The sequence below is a fragment of the Pieris rapae genome, chromosome 8, assembly GCF_905147795.1.
Source record: "Pieris rapae chromosome 8, ilPieRapa1.1, whole genome shotgun sequence".
Classification (NCBI taxonomy): domain Eukaryota; kingdom Metazoa; phylum Arthropoda; class Insecta; order Lepidoptera; family Pieridae; genus Pieris; species Pieris rapae.
In genome coordinates, this window is record NC_059516.1 from 6,240,647 (window position 1) to 6,253,323 (window position 12,677).

The window sequence follows — 12,677 nt, forward strand, 5'->3', positions numbered from 1 at the left end:
AAATTCAAAATTCCAGTGTACCTCAAACGCCGGCAACTCATACATAAATGGGTGTCTATGGGCTGCGATGACTGCCCTTTTCAGGCATCCCGCAAGGTCTGCCACCTATTATATAGAAGAATTTTACCTCGATTGTCTCTATGACAGAGGAGAGACATCCGTGCCAAAGCAAAATTCTGCTAATTTGCATGGGGTCTTGTAGTGAGCATGGAATCTTTTGAACTACGCAACAGAGACACAATAGAGAGATTAAATTAATAATAATCTATACATATAAATATGAATTGCTGTTGGTTTGCCTCACTAATGGCTGGGGCCATTTGGCTAATTTTGATCTTGAATTTCATATATTTATACAGGCTAATCAGAAATGAGTATTTCAAAACTGTAGTATAAGGTTCGATCTCTTAAACTACGCTTACATGTTTCAAAACATACTAAGTAGCACGCTAATCGTAGTTCACCTACATATTCCAATATCTGATAAAGTACGTGTACGAAATATAATGAACGAGTTAATAAGAGCTATATTTTTATCAACGGTAATTTTATCATATATTAAATCAGAAGATGAATATAAAACAATTGCTTTAACGTATTAATTAAGTTATTTTTCCAACAAGTTATGTTAAATTAAAAATCAAGCTACATGACAATATTGACTAGATTAGTCAAGTGATAATCTATAAAAAAATGCTTAATCAAATAAGCATGCGTTATTTTTATTCAATCACATATTCTAATTTTTTATTAATTATATCTAAATATAACACGTGGCAAGAACAATAGATATTATCTGTATACGCTCTTTATTAACGCTTTATTACAAACACGTGTGTCAATACGTAGACGTCATTCAGAACAATTAAACTAAAAACCCTATAGATATATTTCGGTCTTATTCACAAACGATATTCCTTACTGAGATTTGCGATGATTTCTGGATGTTTAATTTATCAATATATGTAGCAAGTACTTAACCTTTACGAGACGACATTTGTGGCTGACGTGTGTCAAAAACGCATTAGATTTGATATACGAAAGTAAAGTTTAGTATTCGTCCATAAGCGCCTCGTCCTTTCGTCCACTCACATCGTATTTTTGACATATGCCGTTTTCCTCATGATTTCCTTCACGGACGTGTGTATGGACAAGTGCTAATTGCGCTCATCGAAGAATTATTGGTTGGGGTTAGAGCGCACGACCTCTTGCCTCACATCGTATATGTAGTTATTTTAAGCCTCAATTAAATAATATTTTTTTCTCTTTATTTTTGTCCGTTTAAAAAAATATACATTTTCAAATTTCAAAAGTATTCCATTGAAAACGAGTAAATATTACTTTTGTAACTGATTTCGAAAGAATTTGTAATAATAAAAAAAAATACTTTTATTTTATATTATTATGCAAAATGATTAAAGATATCTTGTACTTTGTTAAGCATACCACGCATTTAAAATACATTGCGGCAGTAAATCCAACATATAGTTAAGTCAGTAGATACTTAAGAGCTACTCTATCTCAATTTCACTGCGTTCTTGACATACGAAAGACATAATTTTATTAAGTCTCTCGTATTAATCTTTCCCTTGATAGAGTAAATATAGTTTGGTTCCACATATATCTATACCTATCTTATTTTATTGCTATGATAACGAAAAAGATAGCTAAACTTACATCCTGGTCTAACTTTAGTCTATGTTAATAAGACTCATAGTTAACTGCGGCTATAGAAAACCGAGATCATATAATATTCACAGAAAGAAATTCGAGGCGCTGCAATGCGGACTTTTTTAAACTGCATTTGATGGCAACAGATAATCTCTGTCTGCAATTCTTATGAACGATATTAAACGTGAATAAGTATTCAAATGTATCTTATAAATTGATACATAATACATATAATATACATGCTTTCACCATGAATAGAAACATAAACCAAAATATAGGATCGCCATTGTAAATTTCATATCATAAACAAATACAGTAAAAGGTAAGGTGCGAACCGAAAGCGTGCCGCAAATACAAAGTGAACATTTAACGATCGTTATTGTTTCATCAAACAAATTTTATACATTTTAAGGATGCCAGTCAAAGCCGCGATATTTCTAAGGTACAAAACTTTACCATTCGAAACTTTTTACCATTCTCTGTCTTTATTATATATGATAAACTCAAACATTTGAATTTACCTTCAGATTTAAAAAAAAATAACGAGGAGTTAGCTATGCCTTCAACCTTAAGCCGGGTTTCCACCGCGAAAGGGTAATGAGTGGGAAATGGTTAGGCGGGACGGACGCCTTTTAAATGAAATAGGTTTACATTTCCACCAACAAAGAGATTTGTCTGTTGATTTCCACTGCAAAAGGAAAATGAGAGAGAGGAATCAGCGGAGCGAGCTGAACGAAAAATGAGAAATGGAAAATGAACAATCAGTTTACACAGAGAGCGAGTTCAGTTGGGAGTTTTGAACGTGCGGTAGTGTTTTGTTGCGAATTTGCGATGTTGTCGAGTGACACGGGATCAAGTGAAGACAGTGATTATGTATACAGAAAGAAAAAGTACATATTATCTTAAGCATAGAAAAAAACGTGCAAGACGCGAGGTTTTGGTTATGCCAGCACATTCGAGAAAGAACATTGAAAGGGGAAAAATTTAATAACTATTACAGGGTTAGTACTTAAGCCGGGTTTCCACCGCGAGCGGAACGGACCCATTAAGGACTCGGTCTAACTCGCAAGCGTAAACTGCATACTTGTATTCCCACCAACAAATAGTCGGGCGGAAAGGACTGAGCGAGCAGAAAGAGTTGAAAGGAACTCGCTCAGTTCTAGGGAGCGGAGCGGAGTAATTACGGAGTCCGTTCAACTCGCAGTGACAAATTACATAGTAGCGTTTCCACACAGAAAGTGCTGAGCGGGCCGGATCGAACGAGTAAAAAGTGATTGAAACGAGTCCGCTGTGTCAAGGTCTCGCCGACTAGTTTGAAACGGACTCGCTCGCGGTTTCCATCACCCGAAATTGTTCTCTACTAAGTACTAACCCTGTACCTGTATAGTTATTAAATTTTTCATCGTCTAAATCGTAGAATAGCCTATATTCCCCTTTCAATGTTCTTTCTCGAATGTACTGGCATAACCAAAGTCTCCGTCTTGCACGTTTTTTTCTATGCTTAAGATAATATGTACTTTTTCTTTCTGTATACATAATCACTGTCTTCACTTGATCCCGTGTCACTCGACAACATCGCAAATTTGCAACAAAACACTACCGCACGTTCAAAACTCCAACTGAACTCGCCCTCTGTGTAAACTGATTGTTCATTTTCCATTTCTCATTTTTCGTTCAGCTCGCTCCGCTGATTCCTCTCTCTCATTTTCCTTTTGCAGTGGAAATCAACAGACAAATCTCTTTGTTGGTGGAAATGCAAAGCTATTTCATTTAAAAGGCGTCCGTTCCGCCTAACCATTTCCCGCTCATTACCCTTTTGCGGTGGAAACCCGGCTTTAGTAGAGAACAATTTCGGGTGATGGAAACCGCGAGCGAGTCCGTTTCAAACTAGTCGGCGAGACCTTGCCACAGCGGACTCGTTTCAATCACTTTTTACTCGTTCGATCCGCCCCGCTCAGTACTTTCTGTGTGGAAACGCTACTATGTAATTTGTCACTGCGAGTTGAACGGACTCCGTAATTACTCCGCTCCGCTCCCTAGAACTGAGCGAGTTCCTTTCAACTCTTTCTGCTCGCTCAGTCCTTTCCGCCCGACTATTTGTTGGTGGGAATACAAGTATGCAGTTTACGCTTGCGAGTTAGACCGAGTCCTTAATGGGTCCGTTCCGCTCGCGGTGGAAACCCGGCTTTAAGCCGGGTTTCCACCGCGAAAGGGTAATGAGTGGGAAATGGTTAGGCGGGACGGACGCCTTTTAAATGAAATAGGTTTACATTTCCACCAACAAAGAGATTTGTCTGTTGATTTCCACTGCAAAAGGAAAATGAGAGAGAGGAATCAGCGGAGCGAACGAAAAATGAGAAATGGAAAATGAACAATCAGTTTACACAGAGAGCGAGTTCAGTTGGAGTTTTGAACGTGCGGTAGTGTTTTGTTGCGAATTTGCGATGTTGTCGAGTGACACGGGATCAAGTGAAGACAGTGATTATGTATACAGAAAGAAAAAGTACATATTATCTTAAGCATAGAAAAAAACGTGCAAGACGGAGATTTTGGTTATGCCAGCACATTCGACAAAGAACATTGAAAGGGGAATATAGGCTATTCTACGATTTAGACGATGAAAAATTTAATAACTATTACAGGGTTAGTACTTAGTAGAGAACAATTTCGGGTGATGGAAACCGCGAGCGAGTCCGTTTCAAACTAGTCGGCGAGACCTTGCCACAGCGGACTCGTTTCAATCACTTTTTACTCGTTCGATCCGCCCCGCTCAGCACTTTCTGTGTGGAAACGCTACTATGTAATTTGTCACTGCGAGTTGAACGGACTCCGTAATTACTCCGCTCCGCTCCCTAGAACTGAGCGAGTTCCTTTCAACTCTTTCTGCTCGCTCAGTCCTTTCCCCTCGACTATTTGTTGGTGGGAATACAAGTATGCAGTTTACGCTTGCGAGTTAGACCGAGTCCTTAATGGGTCCGTTCCGCTCGCGGTGGAAACCCGGCTTTAGTCTGTATGTTAGTATCACATATGCGAGAACGAAACTTCATAAGGGTGATAGACCATTCCTTTGGCTACATCTGGGTCGCCTTACATAACAAGTGTCAAGGAGTTTTCAAGGACATTGCGACAAACTTCGCGTTTGCTGGCTTTGTATATTCCATACAGTTCTACTCAGCTGCGAACGTAAACTTTGGATCAAACCACTCGCTTTGACCTACGTCAATTAGCGGTTTTAAAACTTTTGCTGCAGGTTTTTCGATACGTTTCGATTTTAGCATCCATAAGTGGTAACTATCGTATTCCCCACTAACGGGTTCGAAATTCAAATTAATACTTCATTTATTATTTTGAATTCAGTATTTGCTAAATAGTATATTTCATTACAAGTGCGGAAAGCCTGTCATTGCAACGAGTTCCGACGAATGTCTACCCGAGCCGAGGCGCAGCCGAAGGTGAGGGTTGACAGTTGGGACAAGTTGCAATGACGGCACCGCACGTGTACTGAACGACTATTTTTAATACAGTTGCGAAAAAATTAAGCAATTTAATTAAACTATTTGCTTTTTTTCTATTCTCTCTACGGAATAAATTCGTTGCACGTAGATATGTAGCGACTTTTATGTTTCCGGTAAATTGTTCTCCGAAGCATTTTATGCAATTATACTGCGTTCGGGTGGTATTCATTCAAATAAAATATCGTCGAAATTACTTATTTTGTGCAACAAATAACTCAACTCGAAAGAACATTTTTGGAAAATAGCGCCAACCGCAAAGAATATGAGCAAAGCTTGATTTTTCTTTTCTTCACCCATTCTGGGTAGGCAAAGGGAACTTGGCCCATACAGCCAATTCTTCAGTAGACTATTTTTTATTCATTGAGTCCAATCATTAAATCTGATATTTAAACAAATAGTAGCTTCTTTTTAAAATATTTGCATGAATCATAAAAACTTCTGTGATTTTTTTAGTAAAAACTTCATGGTTAGTTTTTTATTTTTAATAATTTTTTTATTGATATGAAATATAATAAACCTAACCTAACTTATTGAATCCAATTATTAGTAAACTTTTTAAAAATACGTATTTGCATATATTATAAAATTATTTTTAATATTTTTTTAATTGATATGAAATGAAAAGAAACATAACCGAAGTTATTGAATCCAATTATTATAATATTTAGAAATCATATATCATAAAAACTTCTATGAATCTTTTTAATAAAACCTTCGTGGTTGGTTTTTTCTTTTTAATACACATTGTTTTGACAGTTGGCAAAGAAAACGCACGAGTGCGGGAATGGCAAAGAAAAAGCACGAGTGTGTAATAGCCCACTTTCCGAACGCTATACCTCCCTGCAATATGCCACTTTTTGAGCAACTGTATTAAAAAATCTGTTTTGTATAGCATATGTAAAACAATGCCTGGCCTGTTGAAATAAGAAGCCGCGAAGGGATACATCAAATATTTCATCGTATCATTTTACCTGGCCTAAGATCCCACTGTCTGCTTTTTGATAAAATTAATTGTAATTAAATGTTAAATGGAAATGATGTAAAGTTTTTTTTCTTAATATTGGTCAGCAGTTCACAATCAGGTGTTAAATTTATTCCCAAAAAATATAACTGTTTGATTTAAATATTAATATAAAATTATAGTTTTTATATTTATTGTTTTCGATCCATGGTTCCCAATTAAAAATGGCTGCAGACAGAGGTGGAAAGAGTAAAAGGTAGAAAGTAAGTGAGAGCGCAAGAAAAGAATAAATATGCAAAGATTTTTTAGCGCACAAATAATGTCGTCTAGATTTATTTTTACAAAATCCAGAAAATTTTCGCGGGTACAAATAACAAATAAGCCTAGCGCGTAGCCATGGGTCAGGTTACCTCAGGTGCTTTGCTCGTCTTCATAGAACCTTATATGTTATGTCTACAATATGTGTGTAGTAATAATAACTCCAATGCTAAATTGGCATGGGAATTACTATGACACGACTACGTGACTGGAGAGTTCGAGGCGTCGTTATGTAAGCATCGGGCTGATTTATGTACTAGTTATTATTATATATGATTTTACCTAGATGATGTATGGTTTATAGAGATATAAAGAGCATTGGAAAGGCTGAGTAAGTATTCTTATTCCTCACCTCTCAAATTAAACATGTATAGTATTATTAACCGACTACAAAAAGCTGAAGTGATTGACAATTGAAAACATTAGATTTTTATATAAAATATCCACCCATATTTTTATTACAATCGAATATTCTTTATAAATGAATTAGTTATTAGTTTTTCATTAAAGATTAGAAATTGTGTTTTTCTATTGATTTTCAATAACATCCGATTAATTAAATTCTACCATCATCAATTACGATCATTAGTTATTCATGTACAACTATTAATTAGCTTTTTATAAAATAAATATTTAACTTTAATTTATACAATGTAATGATGTTACACTGTATGATTGAATTGGCATGTAGACTAAAATAGGAGTGGCCCTGACCTGTCGCGAAAACTAAAGACAATCGATGGTGTGAGGAAGTCATTGTGACATTGGTACAGAATCTACTTGATGGGAGGAGAGCGCGAGGTGGACTGCAAAGGCATTATCCGAACGGGACTTTGGAAGGTATAGGAGGAACCCATAGACGGGATTTGGGAAGTCACGCAATTATTATTATAATTATTACTATTAGCAGAGTGTTATTGAAAAATCATTTAGTGGTTGAAAAAGTTTTATTGTTTTAATATAACAGTAATTACGATAGGTACAACCCGTTTAACAAAGTCATCAAAAAGGAAGTAAGTAAATATAGAGTATAAACAAACCACAAACTATAGAACGCGCCAATTTTATTTTTAACAATTACAATGTAATAATTGAGACATGCTAAAGAAGAGTCAAGTCAGCGCCACTGACGAATAAAATCTTTAATAGCACTTGATATAAAACATGTGGGATGACACTTAACCTTTAAAAAGTGCCCTCATAGAGTTGCATTGTCATCGTAGAAACCAGAAAATGTACTAGACAAGTTGTGTAACATCTCCAAGTGACGCAAAAGATTTAAAGAGATCTTTGAAACGAATATGAAAATGTTTTGTTGGTAACTTGCGAACTTAGAATTTTATATAGTCTTCATTTTTACACCTTCTTGGCAAGTACGAAAACATGAAAGTAAGTCATTAATTGCACGTCAATTAATGACTTGAAATGACCACTGCTAGATTTTGAGATAGAATAAACAATGCTATAAATCAACCACGCGGTATTAGAACTTGTCACTTTTACTGTTTTCGTCTAAATTAGTCAATATTGGTAATGATTAACCATATACACAGTAATTACATGTTTTGTTTATCGACACATTTGAAGTTCAATTGAAGTCCTTGATTAAATGTGCCTTGTATATAGAGAATAAACAAATGAGACAATTTTTTTAAAAGAATATTTTCATTTATGAAGTATGATACCACAATAAAAATAAACTTGTATTAGATCCAATATTTTAAAGCGGCATGCCCGATGGTGGTTTTATACATTATCTATTGACATACAAGAGTTAGATAACAAACCACTAACTGAAAGACAAGTTGTTAATACGTTCAACTTAGATATAATGTAGGAGCAAAGAATTTTAACCGCAGCGGAAATTTAATACCCACAGTACACTTCTTTGAACTTGATAAACAGAAGCCCCAACTAGTGTCTTCCTGTTGTCGAAAACACTAGCCTCTACATGACATTTATCATCACTTAGCCCGAGTTACACGGAGCAAGTTTTTTAAGCTAGGATAGCAAGCTATTACTGTCCTAGCTTGCTGACCTGGCTTGGAGCATGCTAGTTCTGTTTACATGAAGCTAGGTTTAATTATTTCAGTAACTGAGGTGGCCACACGTCCAAAATGAGCTGGATGGGAAAAATCACTATTCGACTGAATGACTTGCTTAGAAAACTGTGCCAATTCGTACTAGACGAACTAGAAAAACTGTCCGTCTCACTTCGCCGTCTTTAATTCGGCACAACTTTTTTGTAGTGCCTCATCACGTTTAGATTTGTCTTTATAACTTGGAAGGGTGGCGTAACACAGACATTCATGGTCACGGTATAGTTGGACCAACTTTAAATTAATATCCTATATATACTTAGTAGGAATCTTAAAACCTCAAAAGCACAGTGGCAAAAACAATCAAAACGCATGATTCCTGCTTACTAAGCAATTAAAAACTAGCTTCACCGGCCACATGAAGGTAGTCAACAAACTAGTATAGTAAAATCAGTGGTGGGCGCTACTATCCTAAAAAATAGAACTCCATCGTCCTATCCTGGCTTGTAAACTAGCTTACTAGCGTGCCAGCTCAGAAATGAAGCTCATTTTATCTACACGAAGTACTAGCTTGCTATCCTAGCTTGCCTCTAGCTAAAGCTAGCCTCGTATAACTCGGACATTATAGTGCGATCTAGCTTGTAGCCTCTCTAAAAGTATATTTCGTATATGAAGTTGGCAACCCCGTCTTGAGCACTGTCAAATATATCCAACTTTAAAAAGGTAGGTATAATGATTTGACAAAACAACAAACGACAAAAGGTTTTACGGATCTTGAAATTAAATTTAAGATTGATTTACATCCTAGAACACGGGCCTTAATGTGCTTCTTGATAAATAAATATTATGAAGTCAAAGGTAACTTTATGCGTAGTCTTTTACGAAGTTCATCATCAGAAAGCTAAAAATTTCGAACATTTTAAAATGGTTTTAAACCTAAAGTGGGTAATATAGCTAGATACTTTAAAAAGTCTAGCGTTTAAATTAACTGACCTCGTTTAGCGAAAAAGTTGGCTTAATACAGTTGTTCCCGAAGAAGGAAGCTTCATTCCACGCTTGCACTTTATTTTATTAACTGTGCTATACCCGGATTTAAGAACTTAAACTTTAATGAGACGAGGTATTAAAATATCTGGTATTACCTGGATAATGTCTGGAAAATAAGCTGTAGTTTTACAACCCTTTTTAAACTCGCCTCAACAGTCAATTCATGGCTTAAAATAACTGACCTCGTTTGCGGAAAAGATGACTTAGGATAGTTATTTCCTATATGGATGTAGGAAGCTTTGACGATAGGATTGTCTTATCAACGACAGTCTTTACGTACTAATTTAACATAAAAGGTTAAAAAATATTTCATGCGGTTTTATCATACTTCTTTAAGTACATGATAATAACACTGGTGATTAAAAAATGTTAATTATAAATAAATAGTTAACAGTAACAGAAAAACAATATCAATCAACAATGCGACCTATGAACATGAACTCTCTCTATATGACAATGCGCAGCCAATATAAGTACATGGCAATTATTTCTTTCAATGTCACCAAGCTGATTGAAATCACAAATCATTATTGAGTGCTTAAAAATCGAGCGCGACAAGTTTATTTTATCACAAATAGTTGACCCAGATACCTGTCGGAGGTGGGATAACGGCAGATGTTTTTATTTTTTAATTTCTGTGCACCCTTTGTGTATGCAAATCCCCCGCGACGGCCCAAGCCGAGGTTCGAGTCTCACAGGAGACGCCCTTGCGCGAGTCGGGGGAAACCCCCCCTTTCCGGCTGAGCTAAGCTCGCCAAACAGCCCGTGCTGAGCTGTAAAGGCCCTTAAGGCCAACAGCGAGATTCCATTCAATAAAAAAAAATGTATGCAAATGTTTTGTTGCAGTAAGTGAATGGGATAGGAATTGGGTACTAGGAACGCATCAGGTTAGGTTTTAATCACACTTATGTGCCTACTTTGAATCACTGTATCTAAGTATACTTAACAGAAATCCTTATTTGCTTTATTTGTACCTACAGATTATAAAATAGCAGTAATATTGAGTTTTGCTCGACACAAATTCATTTATATTAAAACAAACAATATACATATTAAAACAGTCTTATATTGTTTTTTTTTTTAAATTAAAGTTACTTTGATTATACAGTATTCTCTTATCAGTTAAAGAATAGAAGCAAGTAAAAATCATTTAATTTATCCGACGCAGCAATGGTGTGGAAAAATCCTATTCATACATTTAACATGCTATCTGATGCGTGAATTTTCATACTCCGCAGAAAATTCTATGAGGCAAATATTGTTTACGATTTTCCATATCAAAATGAAATGATTTGAGAGTTAAATTAGGAGAAAATATTCTGTGGACCGACGTAATTGTTTTTAATAGTATTCAATGAAACAATTGAGAAATTGCACTTTTATAAAATAAGTAGTTTAATATACAAGATTCAGAAAAATAATGTTCATCACTCAAAAATCATAGATACCAATACAGAGCTCCAGAAATAAATTGTACGTCACGTGTAACGCATCCCTGAAGGTATTCGAGAACAATCTGAAAATAAATTGACCTCAGTTTCCAATTGGTCCTAATTACAGCCATCAATAGGCTAATGATCACTTGATTGGGGAATAGCTGTATCGAATATAAAGGGTTCTTGATTAACAATACTTTTCTAAAACGGTGTATTGTGTATACTAATCTAATAAACTGTAGAGCTTCCCTCTGTAACCTTGATGCCAAATCATATTATTATGGTTATATGGGCATATACCGGGACTAACGAATCTCGTTATAAACAAAGCAAAAAATAGGATACTTAAGGTTAGTTATTCTTCTACCACATGCCAAAACCTTTCGTACTCATGTATTTCCCCACAATTTCTGTATCTTTTTATTGATTCGGGTTGTCTGGAAGATGTCGCTCGTTAGCGCTGATTAATTTCACTATATAATTAAAATTTTACTGTGTTATCCTAATCTTAATAGAGTATGTATAAATGTGTATGAATATTAGTATTGTCTATTATTAACATGGTGTTTTCTTCAAATTTATGAATTTTAATTATTTATGAACGACGAACGAGATTTTGTTTATTACAGCCTACATGCGATCAAGAGTAATTACGAAACGTGGCCTTAAATATATGTAAGGATAATAATATTATACAAAACAGGTCTGCCTGCAGTGCGCTTTTCGCATTGATTCCAGCCTATCCCGGAAATATGACCTCTCGCGATGTTTCAGTTTTACGTCGCATTAGGCCATTACCGAGTTTCCAGACAACTAGACCTTAATTGAATTTATATGAAAAATCCTACAACACATTACTAGTCTTAATAAAAAGTTTCTATGTATGGTTAAGATACAGATCTCAGGAACAGCTGATTTAAATTGAAAACACATATTACAGTAACAGTAAAGTAGCAACTATGTGTTACTATATGTATATAACATATAGTAACACATAGTTACTACTAACATATGACCAACTGACAAAATCTGAACTATTTTAAATAAGTTAAAGTCATTCTCTAACATGTTTTGATGAACTAGTTGCAGATGCTATTATTTATAACGGTGGGAAGGTTGTTCAATGCTTTGTACTGCACTTTACACTAAAAGTGTTTCTACATAGTAGTATGTAATCTGGAAAATGTTATATAATAATAATGTGATTGTTTACATCAACTATTTTTGTAGAATTTTTATAGTATAGTAGAAAATACATATATAGTACAAAAATATAATGTTTGACAACCATATATATGAGTTATAACCTACAAATATGTTAGAAGACTTTCCATTGTTACGAAAGTATAAGAAGCCAAATATATCACAGTAGTTACATATTATAAATAGATAGACTTAATTTATCTCTTAAATAAAGATTCTGATGTAAGCGAACACATGAGAAATTAAAAGAAAAATAACATGTTTATAGTCCTGGTGTACATAATGCTAAACTCATTAGTTTGCTTAGTAAGTTTATTATGGTAATATAATCAACATATGAAAGATTTCCAAACATTTCTTACTAAACCAGACATTATACTTAGATTTTGACTTTATATATTTATCCAAATTACATTAACAAGGCATAGATTGGTTCTAGAGTAATAAAAATCACAGTTATATTGAATGTGTAAAAAAAGATAAAAGG

The 12,677-nt window shown here is 34.9% G+C and overlaps 1 protein-coding gene across 1 annotated transcript in view; it reads right to left on the minus strand.

Moving 5' to 3' along the window:
- Positions 1-12,677, minus strand: part of LOC110992098 (monocarboxylate transporter 9) — a 28,311-nt gene that overhangs the window by 15,068 nt on the left and 566 nt on the right. The gene's annotated exons all lie outside the window — the stretch shown is intronic.